General features: G+C 35.1%; 1 protein-coding gene across 2 annotated transcripts in view; it reads right to left on the reverse strand.

Moving 5' to 3' along the window:
- LOC134531788 (uncharacterized) overlaps positions 1–18,471 on the reverse strand; it is a 79,071-nt gene extending 60,600 nt beyond the window's left edge. The window contains exon 1 of one of the 2 annotated variants that reach the window (XM_063367713.1): positions 18,381–18,471. The gene's annotated coding sequence lies outside the window, so the exon portion shown is untranslated. Of the gene's footprint in view, positions 1–10,959; positions 11,108–18,380 lie in introns of those variants that run through there. The other variant, XM_063367714.1, reaches the window with a different exon arrangement.
- Between the last annotated feature and the right edge of the window lie 705 nt (positions 18,472–19,176).

A 19,176-nucleotide genomic window follows, 5' to 3' on the forward strand; every position in this document is an offset into this window, starting at 1 on the left:
TTCTGTAGGATAGAAATTGTGTAATAAATATTATGTTTGTAAAAGACTTTGTGGTGTTTTATTTCTCGAACCTTACGCTTTTCTGGTACTTTTTTAAAATTAAAGTTGTTTTGTATCGACCAGGGATCGAACCAAGGACCTTAGTCGATCTAATCAATCAGTATATAGATTACAAATTTATTTAATGAATTTTGAACTTTTTCCCGACTCTCTAGCATTAAAATTATGAATTACCAATATGTTGGTCTTGATGTTTGATAGGATGAATGTAGTAGAGGATTTAAAGTCTCTTTAAGAACGTTGAACATGGTTTATTAAAGTTATTATTTTTTACATAAAATTAAACATTATTGCATCAATCGAGAATCGAACCAAGGACGGGAATTGATTTAATCAATATGTACATTAATGGGTGATTTTTTTGATGAATTTTGGATTTTTTCCCGCTTTTCTAGCTACATTATTACATGATTTCAAGATGGCGGCCGAATTTCAAGATGGCGGGGGCACCTCGGTAATAAATGATTACTGCACTGTAGCGGGTTAGAATAAAATTATCCAGATGGAAATGTACTCTATAATACGACTACACACACAAGATGGAGTACTCCAGCAGGTGGTAGCTCCTGGTAGCATGTACTAAACATAAAATGACGGATCCATGATGGTCGACAAGAACAAAGTCAAATTTCAAGGACAAAGTCAAATTTCAAGGTCAAGGTCAAAGTTCAAGGTCAAGGTCAAATTTCAAGGTCAAGGTCAAATTTCAAGGTCAAGGTCAAATTTCAAGGTCAAGGTCAAATTTCACGGTCAAGGTCAAAGTTCAAGGTCAAATTTCAAGGTCAAGGTCAAAGTTCAAGGTCAAAGTTCAATGTCAAGGACAAAGGTGTGGTGACTAGATACTTATACTAACATGGTATCAGCACACTAGCAGACGAAAACAAGATGGTGATCTCCAGCGGGTGATTTCAAGATGGCGGTCGTCACGATGAAGTGCAACGGTGGTTTTAAGGATTTTTTTATTATTTAATGAGGTTGATTATTTTTTTTTTTATGATTTTTAAATTTTTTCCCGAATTTCTCGCATTAAAATTACGGATTTTCAAGATGGCGACCATAACGATAATTGCAACAGTTACATCTTAATACAAGATGGTGGTTCTGTCTCGAACAAGTGGTGCTATTATTACTTTAAATTTAAAAAAATTACAAGTCCAAATATGCATGTTATTTTTATATATACCTTATTTAATTTTCAGTCTGGTAAATGTCTCGATGGCCGAACGGTTAAAGGCGTATGTTTTCCAACCTAGAGATCAGAGCTGCGATGGTTCGAATCACAGCGTTTCCAATATATTTTTCATAAAAAATTAAATTTAAAATGTTGATAAGGTTCATAATAGCTATGGTAGGTAATGGAACATCGACCTTATGTGATGAGACAGAGCGACGCTGTCGCTCTCTAGGAACAAACGACAGAAAAAAAAGTCGACGGTATCCAAGATGGCGGCCTGCGGTGGAACAAAAATATCAAGAGCGATGCTGGCGCTATCTAGGAACAAACAACAGAAACAAAATCGACGGTATCCAAGATGGCGGCCCCCAGTGGAACAGAAAAAAATCAAGAGCGATGTTGGCGCTATCTAGGAACAAACAACAGAAACAAAGTCGACGGTATCCAAGATGGCGGCCCCCAGTGGAACAGAAAAAAATCAAGAGCGATGCTGGCGCTATCTAGGAACAAACAACAGAAACAAAGTCGACGGTATCCAAGATGGCGGCCTCCAGTGGAACAGAAAAAAAATCAAAAGCGACGCTGGCGCTATCTAGGAACAAACAGTTGAAACAGAGTCGACGGTATCCAAGATGGCGGCCTCCAGCGGAACAGAAAAAATCAATATGGCGATAGAGATGAAAATTTCATCATAATGAGTGGGGCGCTCGATTTAAATATGGCGGATCCAAGATGGCCGCCGTTATCTACTTGTCCCGTTACGTTGTGTCCCGTTACGCTGCATCCAAGATGGTCGCCGTGACGTCACAATCCAATATGGCGGATCGGACACACAGCTCCATCGCCTGCCGCCTGTTTCCGGACATACATTCGTATACTACTGATAACGTCATACGATTAAATTACTGCTTTTAAAAAGCCCGCCTTTACCTGTTTGATATTATAGAAGATTTTCTCGCACGGTGGTTGGCCGGTTCTTGCACGCTCGGCTCAGGCGGAACGTGACAATGAGTCATGCTTTTTCGTGCGTGCAGCCAGCGTTCATCGACGTTATCACGTCAAAATATTTTACACATTACGAACCTACGTAATATTCATGTTTTACAATAAAACCATAGGAAAATAAATTAACTTACAGTAACAGAATAGTCCGAAATTCAAAACACTCAACCCATCCTCACAATCTGTGGAACGTCAGATAAAATGGAATGTTAATTAAGCAAAAGTCGAATAAAAGACTCAATTGTGTAACAAACAAAAGTGTCTGACTGTAATAACGTGAGTAACGTGAATTTTATTAAGTGTTTGTTTTTCGTCTCATCTGATGTCGCAACTGTCTTGTCGTAGGAAGCCTACTGTGTTATTCTGTGCTGTCGTCGTTGTGTTGACAGTTACATATGTTTAATTCAATCGTTAGTTTTGCCTGAGTGTCGCTGTATTTTCGTTGTGTTGTCCATATTATCTGTTCAGTGCCATATTTTTTGGTTCCCCTGTGTGTCGATATGTTGTCCAAAGTTGTCGTTTGTCTGTGTTTACTTTTCTTGTTGTAACTGTGTTCGTCTGTACTGTGATATGGTTCTGACTGATTCCTTCCACGGAATCCTCTGTGCTGTCTGTGCGCTCGCACTTGGAATAGGCTGATTTTGGCTTGTTTACTGTGTGCTTGTGTGTGCGTCTGTCTCGTCAATGCGTGTGGTTACTCTAAAACACACAGTGAAAAATAGCAAAGTTGTATGCCCATAAAAATGTTTTAAACCAATCTTCCCCAATCTGAGAATCAATTCAGGTGACTGTGGTGGAAGAAGTCAGCTAACTATCTGAACATTTGCTTGGAGTGTTTGCAGTGAACCACAGGAACCGAAAATATGAATGTATGTACAAGTACTGGAAGTTGTGACCTCCTGCATACCAGTCCGACGTTTTTTTTCTCTTTCACCTAACCTTTTTTTATTATTTTTCATAAAACATTTTTGGCTCGCTATCATTTTTCATCGCATTCATTTATTTATTTATTTTTTTAAATTCATGAGGTTGGCCACATAAATATACAGTACACGAGTACACGGTAACCGGGTAAGGCCGTTATCTCTCTCTCCAGATAACGGTCTGCGCCATGTTAATTGGACGACCAAAACATTGGCTGAAGTGTAGTGTTTGCATTGTGAAAACATTTTAAAATAAATTATTATTTTTTTGATGGAAGTTACTGTATTTATCACATATATATAACACACTTAAGAAATATCATCAGACGTGGTCAAGCACCATGTCAACAATGTTTTGGGTGGAACAATGTGGTGATGGCGAGGTAAAAATAAAGTGATTTCAACTACGTCACAACATGCCGCCTCCTGGCAATTCTTAAAGCCATGTATTTTTTTATTGGCGTTGGCCTACCTTTTTGTGACAAATTTAGACGATGAAAATTTACACCCAGACTTTTCCCGAGACTCAAACTGCGCTATGAGGGTCGGCACTCGGGGTAATATTTCTTATAAATTGAAGGAAAGTATTTGTAACAAAAGAGCTGGAATAGAATACGTACCAAATCGACTTCACATAGCTATCAACTGCCATTATTCCAGTTGGCTGGTCTTCTCATGGTGCAAAAATTCGTCTAGAGCCTCAACTGTGATTTTTTAAAAATTATCTGTCGTTGAAGCATGAAAGTTCCATCTAAAGTAATCATAAATATATTGAACTAGTTAAACGCCAATGAAGTAAAATTTAATGTACCTACATGAAAAATTATTTTGAAAAAAAAATTGTGAAATTTCGTATACGAGTCTTACCGCTGTGCAACCAAGCTTTGTTAAAATATATATAAATTGTTTTGTGTGATTTTCATTTAAACACGCAAATGACTTCACTACGGTAAGACCAATATATGGATCAACTATTATGTGTAAGCAAAAACCTTGTACAGCATTACAGATCATCGTTGTAGACAGTTATTACACTACTTTCAGATTATGTACAGTGACAATTTTCAAATGTATGAATGTGATTTTTGACTATGGGATAGCTTTCCGAAGAAAACTTGTATCGGACTCAGCGAAATTACCACGGGAAGCCTGTGATTCACTTCTACCCATTCCAAAACCACGATCATGAAATTTCTGTATTTTTTCTCTTTCCCTGTTTACCTTAAAACAACGTCGATAATTTGAAGTTTGAATTCCATTTATAGCGAAGGTTATTATCTTGGAAGATACTGTCTTCCACAATTGTCCTATAATTTTACGCAATTTGACATTTTTATGGTAAAGGATTGTTCTGAATTTAGTTTGAAGCTTTATGTTTATTGTTTAGACACTGGTAATTCTAAAGGATAGTCTTATTTCTGAAAAATTTTAAAATAACAATTTTTTTTTACTTCCTGGCAAGTTGTGATAATACTTCAAGTAGTTTTCCAGTAGTTTAGCATTTTAACGATTTTTAATCTGTAATATCGTGAGACTGATAGGTTGGGTTAGGTTAGCTACATTTAAAATAAATTAAATAGTGTATATGGTTGGTTAGGTTAGGTAAGCTTAATCAAAAACACTGTAAGCTAATTTTTATGATTTGTTAGGAATATCATATTTAAAAAGTTGCAAACTTTATTAACAAATTATTATCATTTTATAGTATTTTCAATGCAGCTAACTGAAATCAACCAACCGTCCACACTATAATTAAAGTATTTTTTTTTTTTATGTAGCATGTCAATTCTCTCATTTCTCCATCTCTTAGTCCATAAAGGGCGACCAATACATTTTTCTTCGCGCGTTTTTATCCTACAAAAGGTGCTACCGAATTTGCACGCGCGAGTGGTGAACTTCGGAGATGTTGGGGCCTCGGTATTGGACGTACGTGAGTCTCAAGACTTCCTAACCACCGCAGCGCAGCGGTTCGACACAGCATCCACCAAGTTGACAACGCAACAAGAAAACGTCAGCGGGTTGTCCCAGAAAAACGCTTGCCCCCCCCCCCCCCCCCCCCCCCCCCCCATCCGTCGACAGAGAAGCGGTCGAGCGGGCCAAATCCAAACACCGATCTTCGAGTGAACTGGAGCTCTGTCCTCATACCACGAACGGAAGTGTTCGCTCGATGATCCTAGTTAAAGTTCGCGTGAATCTCATTTAGAGCACCCGTTGATGGCACCATAGCTAGAGCGACAGTCGACACAGCAAATGCTCGTACCACGTTGACCTTGAAGTTATCATCTCGAGAGAGAAAATTCATGTTCTCAGAAGAGGCACCATTTAGCATCTCCAATTGAGTAAACGGGCATAAGTTTCTTACGTTGAAAATTGATAACCTACATTTTGCAGGAGAGCGCAAACGTGATAGCCTGGTTTAGTGTAACGCTTTCCTCCATTATTGGACCTCCTCTTTTTTTCCGTGCAAGTACAAATGATAAAAATTAATATACGCCTGGGCGAACTGGAAAAGAACCATTTAGGCCTACACAAATAACGACAAATTCAGCTAATTAAGAAATACAGAACTGTGCATGCCCTGGCAGGAAATATGGACGTTTTCTTACCTGATCAAGAAATATTTGGTCAAGAGATACCGACAGCATGCCTGAACGGGCATTTGGATATGTGCATACCTGGGCTACAATGATGTGGACAAACGCATACCTAAGCAGAAAATACCCTGGATATATGATAGGTGGGACGTCAAAGTGGAATTGTTTTTTACTTTCACCAAATACAGCACTTTTCGGTTATTTCTATGGGGTTAAGTCAAAATCAGTCCATTCCGAATACGATCTAACGGAATTTAATATCTGTCGATTTGTAAAAAAAATTTGATAGGAGAAGTTGCAACGGACATGATGTACAAAAGACGGCCAGAGCTCATGTACACCGCAGCTAATTACAACTTGTTTCAAATAACACTGTACTGTACATTCATTTATCTTTGGTATTCATGTTAAAACAAGTGTTTTCACTGTACTTTCAGGTGTTGGTCAGGTATAACGCGTGTCATAATTAATTTTCTTTACAATGCACGATTTCTGCCAATATCGCTGTCGTTTCGGTGTGCTCTTTGGCCAGATATACGCCAAAGAGCACAAAACCTTCAGACACAACTTGTATGTCATGTAATGTCATGAAATTTTCTTGTAACGTATCTGAAACAATGCAGGCCTATAATATAAAAAAAATATTTGGAATGTGAATTTCGGAAATCTTTTTTTCTGTGTATTTAATGAAGAATATAGTGTGATTTTAAGTTATTATTTCTAAGAAGACATAAATGAAATAAGCAATTTTGGTTCCAACTGTTTTTGTTAAAAAATTATGTATTTTTATATTAAACATTTTGACTCTGCTTGATTGTAGCACGTGCGTAATTAATGGGATGCCTTTTTTATTAATGCTACAAATAGTTCTTCTGTTAAATAATAATTTGTGTTTAGCATTGAACTACTTTTTTCTGTCAGAATTACTAAGACTCTTAATAGACACTAAGTTATGATCTTAGTAAAAATGAAAAATAACAGTAATATTAAAATAAAATTCTAAACTTACTATAATAAACGTGGGGTATGCAAAATAATACATTTAATGTTAACAAGCCGGGTAGTATCAATCTGGCAACAGTGACTGCCGTTTACTCTGTACCTACTGCAAACTAAGCGTGAGACAGACTATAGCAGCCGCCCTGCCTGCTATCGTGTACCGCGTGTGGCCTAACCAGTAGGCGCTAGCAGCCATACTGCTCAGAGGCACGTTGTCTCATCACAAGAGAATGGCCGCCATCGCATGTAAAGCATAGTCGATGCTGAGATAATGCGATTATTTTATATTATGTTTTAAATCGTTCATGCAACCTTATGGTTGGAAAATTTTAATATTATAATTTCAAAAAAAAAAAGAAATTTTAAAAATTGTTTTGCCGTAGCAAAACCAAATATGAAGTGTGTGTGTGTGTGTCTGGATATTTATTTGATATCACATTTTATTCGTATTCTTTCTGCTAAGAACTCCTGGACTTATGGAACGTCAACTATATATTTTCTAAAAATTTGGTACGGAAATTCACAAGTGATGTTTTAAGTTTTCAGTCATACAAAAAGTTAAATAGTTTTTTAAGATTATATAATTTTCTCTGGGGCACTGAGATTGTTTAACGCTCACTATATCTAGTGTCACTCTTCTCTAGAAACATTCATCATTCCTGTCGGATGTTATATTAGTAGCTTTCTTAATGTCTTTTTTATTTCACTTAAAATACGTAAATGTAAAACTGTCATTCACATCTTTGCAGATTAATTTAATCACTCATGGATAAATAAGTACCAACTTTACGCTGTGGTTTCGTAAGTCCGTGATTTGGCGTCTGCGCGACATAGAGATATCAGTCCATGGAGTGGGTGTCGTTTTAAAGTTTGAAGTCTCGGTGGTTAGCAATTGGTTATCAAAACAAACCTTAGCTGCATAAATGCTATTGATGAAAGTGTGTTTTATTTATTTTAAAGGAACTCGCTTGAAAGATTTGTAAAAATGCCACCATGAAATGGGTATTGACACCGGCAAAGAATTGGCGATAAACTACAACGGAGATAAAAAATAAATGGACGTGGGGGTTGGTCTCACTTTTTTGGCTTTAATTACTAACACGGTAATTAATATTGCACTCAATAAATACTAACCTTCGCTCTCGCAACATTCGAGCTACGCTATCACGCCACGGCCACGTTTTTTATCAGTTTCAACTTATTGCTATGACGGCGCATAATCTACTTGGTTACGCACTAGATTAGTCACGGAAGGGATTTTGCCCGCGCCAGACTGCTTCACCGATGTCTCATAGCTAAAACTACACACCTTTAGTAGAGAAACACTATAGAGAAACTCATAATTCAACATAAAATTAGAGTTATGGTTACTGACCTCCCTTTGTCAAAGTGACAATATAACTATTTTCTGTCTTTGTTCAATAGTTAGTGATATTTGTAATGAATTAAAAGTGTTTGAAAAAATTATGAATCGCTGAGATAATTTTGTATTTTCTACCGTGGATAATAAATATGGAATTTTTACACAATTCCCACAACAATTTTTGTGAAGAAAATATTCAGAAACACTCAATTACTCCAGAATTACTACATGATTTATATGTCAATTTCAAATTAATATTAATCACGAAAATTTTGTAATGAGCTTACCTACGCATATTTTGCCTATTCTGCACCTTATTCTATTTTTAAGTTAATACTACTGACTAATTCATAAAATTATGACATTTATCTCAAAAACTTATTTTACTTAATTTGATTATTAAAATTTCTAAAATGATTTTGAAAAAAAATATATATACAATTAATCTAGAAAAATTTATTTTTGAGAAGTTATGATAGTATAATGAAGCAGCCAGTACCAATGACATGTTACCTGATAAACTTAAATTATGATACAGGGTATTTTCGCCAAGGTTTTCACAGAATATTATGCAGAAACAATTGCAGAAGCTGTCTTTTTTTTTAATTTGAGGAAAATTATGCCATTATACAAAAATAATAGTGTTTCAAGTTGATATTAAAAACTCAACTTATGGATATCAAATACCAACATGCCCCACTTATAAGTCTGCTATCGTTGGGGCTGTCATACACTTGGGTTCACCCAAGAAGGATATTAACTAATTGAAGATCAATTTTAGTTTTAAAATTTGAATCGTGGTTTTGTTATCTTTGAATTTGAGAAAATTCGTTGAAAGTAAAATATAATTTTACCACCTATATAGTTCTCTACGCTGTAGTAGCCACATATCGTGTTTTTATTAACAGTTGTACAGTATGGGAGAAATTTCCTGTTTACATGTTGGACAGTGTAGAATTGCAAATAAAAAAGAAATTAACAACTTAAATGGTATGTTTCTACGTACTGAGTATTTAAAACTATATATAAATATACGTGCATTATTTTTCACGCAAATTTATAACTTACCCAAGAATCAGGACTAAAACAAAACTTACAGTTGAAGTTTTCTTTTAAATCCATTGACAATTGCCAGTAAGTATTTCTAATTTAAAAATTAAAAAAAAAACATAAAATATAAAATTACAAGTATCTTCAACCCTGCATTAATTAGTTTATTAAATACGTTTTGATATTTCAGTTGGTCTGAAGCATTGATTGGCAAATAATGTCCTGATACTGAAGTTAAGCTTAACATTGAACTTATAAAGCCCAACAATTTAAATAGTTAGGATGCTTTTTGTAAAATTGCTAATTCTCATTACATATAGAAAATGTTATTTTTTCTTAATATTTTTTATTATTTTTCATCCTTAAACTATACAGATATTTTCCAACCAAACCACTTTTAACTTTAAAAATTACTATCCTCCAATAATGCCGTTTATTAAAAACAAAACGAAGAAATTTAATACTATTGAAGGTTGTGTTTCCCCAGCAGTTTATATAACCACGTACCTCAAGTGCGTACCCAGCTCAAAACGGAATTCAACCTCTTTCAAGTGGAAGCTACATTTCTCTCTTCATGGAGTGAAGCTAATGCTCTACACACACATACGTTAGATAAGAAATTTGATATCTGTACTCTACATTTAAAATAAAGATGCGATTATATCAAATAGCTTAAAATAATCGTGGTATTTATTATAAGGTGAAATTATTTGATTATTCTAAGCATTGCTTTAACCATTATAAATGAAAGAGTAAGTGTAAACTATGACATAAACTTTATTAAAATTAAAACGGCACATATATAGCAATTTTTTTTAAATCGTTCTACCTCATGAAATGAAAAAGGAGGTAAGAGTGTTTTCATCAAGTTAAAATAAATACTCGAACACACTAAAACAGAAGTTATAAAATCAGATAATTAATTTATACTAAAAATTTTAAAAGGCCTACAAATAAACACTTAGAGAAATGTCATTCTTAAATGGTTTTGTTATGAATAAAATATTTTATGCGCCTGAAAATTTAGTGTGACTTTTTTTTAAAATAAAAATGTTAGGAATTAATTCTTTCAATGATAAGATATCAACGATACCGTGAAATTGTGCAAGCAAAGCTGCTAGTTATTAGATATTATATTTATTTTTTATTTTTTCCCCCGCTTCGAAAGGATGGACAGCTGTCCACTACCCCCTCCTTTCCCACCCTTGACAACAACAGTTGGAAACACCCTAATGTTCCTTACTCGCCCAGGCATGTATTAGGTTTATAAAATCACACGCACACACGTTGTTAATAAAGCCTGCAGTGAATGGAAGACATGTGTTGGGTGTGAAAATCTAAACAAAATGTAAATGATGGTCTCTCATCTAGGACTGCTCCAGGGCAGGGTAAATCTATCAGGGTCTCGTGCAGGTGCTTTTAATTTTTATTTCTTTTTGTTTTTCTGGTATTCTGTTAAAAAATGGACATTAATGCGCAAAACCTAATTAATTTTTTATTATATTGTAACCTAATGTGTTGGCCAGTACCAATTTCAATTCATGATTATACCGAAAAATTTGATCTTAAGCATTTATATAACTGATGCGAGGATAATTTACCAGGAAAGAATATCAGAATATCTTAACATAAGTTAGCAAAACCATCGCCAAAAATTTAAGTTCCGGGTCGGGTTAGAAATGTTTGAAAGAGTAAAAAAAAAAAATTCGAATTTTTCCGGGAGAGGGCCTCAAAAACAGTAAACAGCCCAGGGTCCTGCAAGTTCTAGGGTCAATACTGCCTCTCATCGCGTACCTGAATCCTGTTTCAGGCGGCGAACGAAGACACGCCCGTTGAACAGTTACAGCTCTCCCGTGGAACAGCTAGAACCCTCTAGTTGAATAGTTAGAGTCCTCTAGCTGAACAGTTAGAGCTCTTCAGTTGAACAGTTAGATCCCTCCAGCTAAACAGTTAGAGCCGGAGGTCGCACACGCACAGTGGCCGTCCTCAGCTGACGCGGATGTGTCTCGCTCCACAGGCGCTGACCTTTCCGCCGAGTTGTGGTCGACGAATGGGAAACGTAAACGAACGAGACGTCACGCTGTCGCGGTGGATATCACTTCCGCGTAATCATTCCTCTGCCGAGAAAACAAGGCGCGCAGATAGTGCGGTGGGGCCTGTTTCGATAAATAAAAACCCCTTGTGAGTGAAAAAAAACAAACAAATTCGTTGATGATAAATTTCCAAGAGTTTGCGTAAAACCTGCCGCGTAAAAGCACAACAGAGATGTTGACGTAATATTCCCCAACTTTCCGTCTCTACATTCTGCGTCTAGACGCCGTCCGGTTTGCGTTAGTTTTCGCTGCTTCGCTCGGTTTCGTATCCGTTTCCGCTCATCTCTTGTGTTCTGAACGCATTTCCTATTTGTCTAGTCTCGAAACGCGTCATCGTGTCCGGTCGTCTCTTTCTTGATGTCTCTTTCTTGGTTCCTTGTCTTGCGCATGTGTCCGGTCCAGTGCGCTGTCATAAATTACGGTAAAAAGTTTACAAACGTTACAAAGAAGAACGAAGAAAGTCAAACAACTATGGATTTTTTGGTATCTGTAGGTTATAGGATCTACGTAGAAAACTCATGCAATGTTTTGTGGAGGACACAGACTTTTTTTTTCTTTCTCTAGTCATTGATGCGTACAAACTTTTATTAAGGAGGGAATTTGAAAAAAAAAGTGGGTTGGGGGAGTGGGCTTACGTGTACTTACGTAGGCGCGTTAGAAGTTTTACTTACTTGGCGTAAAAAAATTAACTTTAATTCTGCATGCAAATAATAAATATAAACAAAATAATAAAATGACTGGGGTGATGTTATAATTACGGTTGGTAAAGTATAAATTAAATCAAATAAAAAAAGTATAAATAAATACTAAGTAATCAATATTAACATTAACACGTGTATAAAATTAATTATTTAATTTTGTAAAATAACTGAGATAAATTTAAAATAGAATGAAAATCAATGAGTATGCTGAATGTTTATTCCAAATTATTAATTTTAATTATTTATTAAGTAATGTAGTAATCATTTATAATACATAATTCGAATAAATTATACATATGCGAACATAAATTTCACTTATATAAATAGACTTGAAAAAGTTTATAAACATAATTTCTATCACTAATATTCACAATAAATAAAGGATTTTTTGAAATTATATGGGCAAGTATTCAATATCAATACACAAATTATAAGATATAAAAGCACAATCATAATTTAAATTTGTATGTAACCTTTTTTTATCATGTGGAAATTCCGTTGCTGGTGCGCGCTCATCATAAAAGTTCACTGTCATCTTTTTTTTTTTTCAAAACGCGCCTAAAGAAGTACAACTTCCAAATTTTTTTATTAAAAATACTTCCGTCATCAGCGAGTTGTTTGAAAAGTTACATTATCCTTCTCAAAACATATCGCTGCAACTGTGATTTGTGTTTACTGTGTTTTTACAGCGTACGTACCTTGTTTTACAAAAAATAACATACATACTTTCTTCACCGAGATCTCGCTTTGGGAAAGAGGATATATCGCTTCTATCCCCTCCTGGTTTTCCACTGCGGCGCACTATCCAAGCGTAAAGCTACGTCTAAAATATAACTCTAATCTTCACCAACGAAAAGGGGGTAAGATTTAAAGTCGTGTAAGGACTTCTCTTGATTTACATACCAATTTCACAGGGCGTAAACCTACCCGTGTTTGCCTTCAATTATTCGAATTTATGGGCAGTTTTTTTTTTTAACAGTTAGTACCAAAGTTTCTAAGGTAAATACGAACGGGCCGCATGCAGTGACGTCTGTGTAATTCACGACTTGTATACAGCAAGGACAAAGAAAGATGTTTTCCCAACCACGTGCTTTACATTATAATATTAATTTAATTCGTATAGCTGGGTGTTGTAGTATAATTCGAAGCGGCTTGAAAAAGAGCTTCAAGTAATCAAGCATCAATAATTATCAAGCATCAAGGAAAACCGGGAGGGCATGGACAGTCAGCGAGTTCTGAATTTCATGGAAAGATCGGGGAAACTGTCATCAAGGAAATACATGTATCAGAATTTAGGGCGCGTTTACACGGGAGTTTGAACTACTTCAGGTGAACATGTTCAGCTATTGAGTGCGGTTACACACAGACTGAACATGTTTCGTTCGATGCCATTTCCCATTTAACTTAAACAGGTTGGCAAAGTAGTTCAGATCGACATATCTTCTACATTAGTCTCTGATTGGCTGTTTAGAATATAAACAGTCCTTTGCAGAAATTCAAGTTGGAAAGTGTTCCTGGCACAAGTTCGAGTAATATTTTACCGAATGCAACAAAAAAAAAATCAACAGGTAATTATATATATTTTTTTAATTGATCCTGACCTTAATTTTCTTAAAACTGAGATAGGTACTCTCGCTCAAAAAATAATAAAAAATAAGTTTAAAAATTTTTACTGTCCATGTTGTTTGAATTCCCGATTTGTAAAAAAATATTGATCAATATGAAAACACATTCCATTTCTTCTGATAATGCTGTATAAACAAGTGAGAAAATCCCGCGTTTTCTGGATTAAAAAATAGAGAAGATCAACGACACAGTCATTCGTTGACAGTAGACAATCGGTTTTAGAGCTGAACACACTTTTCAGCAACTACCGTGTAGCCGTATACTTTCGCGTTTGTAAACGTGTTTACTTAAACATGTTCACCTGAAGTAGTTCAGGGTCCCGTGTAACCGCCCCCTTAAATGAACTCTTTTTCACGTGATTTTAGCCTATGTCCTAACCCATTAACTGCGTCATTAAAATTGTTTTAGTTCAGTCTTTGTTTCAATTCTGGTGTGCTAAGTATTTATTGGGAATGTGAGGTTGAAGTCCGTGTGTGGTGGTGCCTAGGAGTGGACGTAAGAAACAACACCTTGTTGGTAGTTTCCAGGCATTTCGTTACTGTGTAAAAGTTTTTGTCATACACTGAAGAATCAATTAGTACGTTGTGGCTAATGGTAGGAAAGAATGAAAAAAAATTAACTGATCATTTTCTTTAGAAATATGATATTACCTTTCTTCTAAATAAAACATACTCTCTGTACAGGGGTTTTTTGTTCAAAAAGTCACGCAATATTAGTTCAGTTCGAATTTTTTGGAATATATATATATATATACTCTTAACGTACATTTTTAAAATATAACATTAAGAATATTTCACACTAAATAACAATGTTTGTTTTTCTGAATCATACAAGAAATATTTTAATTTGGGTCTTGAAATATTTGAAAGTAGTTTTACCTCCATCTTGATTCTTGTTGAAGCTACCAGTGTTATCATCCTCTGCTGGGCGAGATGCTTCAGATGTTACTTATGACGTTGTATTTTACTTCTGATTAAACGTTCCACCTAGTTTCAAACCAGCGACTGAGCTGAGTTCCGACAACACTGCACCGCAACAGCCACTAAATTGTACTCGTCTTAGCACCAGGGCTTATGTATTCGAAATATAATTTTGGCCAATAAATAATTTCGTTAAAAGTCTAAAATAAATGTGACTGTCGTTGCAAAGTAGTTGCAAGTAGCTGAAGGGTGGGGGGGGAGAGAGAGAGAGAGAGAGAGAGAGAGAAAGTGGACATGACCACCAAGCGCGTTATAAGTGAAACTTCACAGATAGGGTGATAAAAAAAAATTGTCGATTAAGCAAGTAATTGAAACTCCGTGAACACGAGCGAAAGCATACAAGAGTACATGTGATCGTGCAGGCATGAGAGTGTGATAGTATTGTGAGTACGCAAGTATGCTAGTGTGCAGTAATGCAAACACCACGTCGAGCGCTGCTGCAATCTGTGTTTTCGGAACGTAACTAATTAAGTACACAACAGAGGTTCACAATTATATCAGACATGGCGATGAAAGACGTGCAAAAATTCCGACAGTTGTCCGACTCTATTATTTCTCAGTGTTGCCCCCCCCCCCTTTTTTTTTTATACAAAATTTCTTCTTTCGCTCTAATTCGCCATTGCCTCGAATCACCCTACCGGGCGCGAAGAGTTGAGAACTATTTTCTTTGATTCATGCGCATGGATTACGTAATCATGTCATCGAATAACCTGTTCTTTTGTGTTCCATTTTAAGTTAGAGTTAATAGTGGAATGACTATAAATGTGAGGGAAAATCATTATTTGGTTTTAAAATATATAAATTATTCATGCATTAAAATTAAATGCACATAATTTTGTTAATAAACAACTGTAATCAATAGAATAATAACATTTTCAATAAATGAAATAGAAATGCTTCGGATTAATCTACACTCTACATCAAGGCAACAAATTATTGTATCTGTATTAAGTAAATACTTAATTTCATATGGTCGAAAAATGACTGTTAAGTATCTTCCTAACACTTTCAGCATCCAAACAAATAAAAACTTAACTCACGTAACAATCAAATTACCATAAAATTCATTGCAATACAGTGTTTCTTATTATTTAATAATTTGAGGGTACATTTATATGGTTTAAATTATGCGTTTTCAATATTCATGATTGTCCAACACATGTAAGTACCGCACACATTAATAATTAAAACGTTATTAAAAAACTTTGCCTGTACTTTGTTTGAACAGTGAACTGCGGGATTATTTTTTTACTGTACTTACATTGTTCGATTATATATATATATATATATATATATATATATATATATATATATATATATAAGAATCTTTTGTCGAGTTCAGAATCAAAAGTTGTAAGCTACGTATGATATGTTCAGGTTTATTTTTTGAAACAGTAACGTTTTTAGTGTTGATTTACAAATACTTTTTTTTATATAGAACTTAAGTCAAAAATTATATTTAAACGTGCTTTTGTCTTAGTTAAATATTATATACCACATTTTAAAAATAATCCGTACAAAATTAATTCACTCAAGTTTGGTTTCGTTGTCATTCTCGTAAACTCTTGATGTGAAGCTTAAAATTCTATGAATATATATTTTTTCTTTGTGCTCTTCTTGAGAACAAAATTTTATCGCGTGTACTTTAAAACCTGGAACATATACCGTATTACAGATGAATATATATTTTTAATATTAATATGATTGTGTAAAGGGTGAAAATATATTAGATTATTTAGTGCGTTTACTAAAAATTCAGAAAATACAAATTAAATTATTTTAAAATAGTAATATATTGTGCCAATATTAAGTCATTAAGTCACCATAATGCATGATGAACATTGAACTTTTCAATGAACTTTAAAAGATCACAAAGAGCTGATATTACGTAATAAAAATATAGTCCACACCTAAACGTTTCGGTGAAAAAGGAGTTTGAAAGAAAATATTTGGAATAAAATGATGTAGATTAAATAATCCATAGAATTCTTGGTAAAACACTTTAAATAAAGATTTGAAAAAAAAAAATGTTTTTTGCTGTTCCAGAACCAAAATACATTGTTGTTTTGTGTAAATCATCTCAAAATTTCCATTTAAGTTGTAAAATGGTGCTGCCTTTAAAACTATTTTCTATTAAAGTAATTGTGATTTATTTTATTTACAGATAACCAATGAATGTAAATATTTCTACATTTATCATTTACGCCTACTAATCTTGAAAATTGTTCAAGTACTGTTTGAAGGTTATGATGTCACCAAAAACGTCACTAATGCAGCCATGTTTGATTGAAAAGATTGATGGCTTGAAATTTCATTAAATATTTTGAAAATAGGGCTGATTCTAAAAACAACCGGATTTTTGATGTAACCTGCCAACCAGAATAGTGGTCAGCTAAAATGTAAATTTCCTGCGTTTCCCTCTCAAACAATATTTAAAATAGTAAAATAATGTTAATAGTAATGTCATATGTAATTTAGCTGGAAAAAAAAGCATATTATGTGTTTACAAATTTTGAAAGCTAACTTAACTTTTTTATATAATGCAACTAGTATTAATGCGTTTTTGCATTACAGATGGCTTAAAAGTTAATAAATGTACACAACAACGTACCAAATTCCATTTTACATACAATTCTTTTATGAAATATTTAAATTTAAAAAATAATAAAGTATGAGCTAGCTCAGTTCACCAATTAACATTGATAGTTGACCAGAATTAAAACATGTTTAAGGTGACTAGTCAATTTTTTTAATGGGTGATTTGAAAGGCACTTTTAGTACAATATTTATAACCTCAAAATTTGTTGTCAAAAATGTAGTTGGAGACGAAAATTTGACAATGGGCTCTATCTCACACGCCATGTTCAAGGTATATATATTTTGAAATTTGTTGTTCTGTCTGTCACTGTTTCTACAATAATTTACTCAGTGTAATATAACGGGTGCAAAAGTGGCGCAAGTGATATTAATTACGATAACTTGCGCATATTATTAAGCATATTATATACACGTAATGAAAACCTTTTAAAAATATTTTTGACTTATCAAATGCAAGGAAGGTACTGTGTTAAATTGTCAGAAAGAGCCGTTAAATAATGGTAATGTCGATAAAAATAAATAAAATATGCGAGACTTCAGTATTCGCCAACGACGTGTAACATCTAAACTCGGTAACGAGAGAATTCGTGTGTTCTCATGGGGGCAAATACACTTACAGCACGAAACTCGGACACGAAATTTAACGTATAATTCTTTAAAATAATGCTGAGCCTGATAAATTTAAGCTCACTTTGTTTTCAGCCACATTCCTTGACACGAATCACACGTACTTAGTTTCCTCACCCGCCGCTAGAATTCGTTTCCCGAGCAGTAACATCGACTATTGAATCACAAGTTTTCAGAGCGTAAAGATAAACTATATAGTGAAACATTTCCGATAAAAACTAAAAAAAAAAAATTGAAACACTATTAATCCCCGGATTTAAACTTACTTTTCGACAAAAGATTTTATTTAAATACTGTCCATCTTGTTAAAAATTCACTAAACAATTAATACTTAAGAGGTTTTTCTTTGTCTTAGTGAAGTTTGGTTCGCGCGATCCGCCACAGATAGCAACACCGTCGTTACACATTTCCGTTCCATTCACGAGATTCCCCCTTCCAAATACCGTATACCGAGAGCTAAGAGGTTACATATAATAAAATATAAAAAAATCAACATGGCGGGTGAGACCGAGCCTTAAATAGGCATACATCACCAGTTACTCGTGTCATTTGTTTGCAAGTGCGCTAGGGCAAGAGAGAGCGAGGCTTACTTCTGGGAAGGACGCCTGAAGAGGCCCGCGGGCTGCCATACCCCGCGCGTAGCACCGTCTCCGCTTCTCCCTCCTCGCCCGCTATTCCTGGATACCTGCGCGTTTTTCTCGGAAAAAGGCGACTATTTCCCAGATGCCCTCGACAGTTCCTCCTCCCCGCGGGAGATAGCGCCGGGCCTTGGGTGGCGCGCGATTGGTCGGAAGGCGGGCCGGCGGTATCTGTGCGTGATAACCCAGTCCCAGATAACAGGGGGGCACTGAAAGACAGCGTGTCAGCTCCGACGGAAGGCTGTGCGCTTGCCTTGTGAGGAATTGGACAGTCTCTCTCTCTCTCTCTATCTATCTATCTCTCTCTCTCTCTCTCTCTTTCTGGACAAAGTGCAGCGGGAAGTCCGCTATTTCAATCTCAGCCCTTACGACAGCTCTACGTTCCTGCAAATCAATCTTACTAACACACTAGCTTAAAATCCGCGGCTTCGCACGCGCATGTCAGAGTATTGCTAAATATTAACATTGAAAGAAAAAAAAATGTGGTTGATTCCAAACATTATTACTAAAATAAATACACACAATAGTAGTATGTGAAAGTATTTCCGGGCCCAGTCTTCAAGGCTTGGTGCAGGAGGTGCCAATCGCCATCTTGGATTGTGACGTCACGGCGACCATCTTGAACTCAAAATTCAACAGAAATGACTCAAAATGACTCCAAATTCCTAAAAATTTTCCTGTTTCGAAGGGAAAAAGCCTGTTTTGAGGGAAACATTTCCCGTTCTATTCCTCAAAAATTCAATAATTT

This window comes from Bacillus rossius, chromosome 5, assembly GCF_032445375.1.
Source record: "Bacillus rossius redtenbacheri isolate Brsri chromosome 5, Brsri_v3, whole genome shotgun sequence".
NCBI classification, from domain to species: Eukaryota; Metazoa; Arthropoda; class Insecta; order Phasmatodea; family Bacillidae; genus Bacillus; species Bacillus rossius.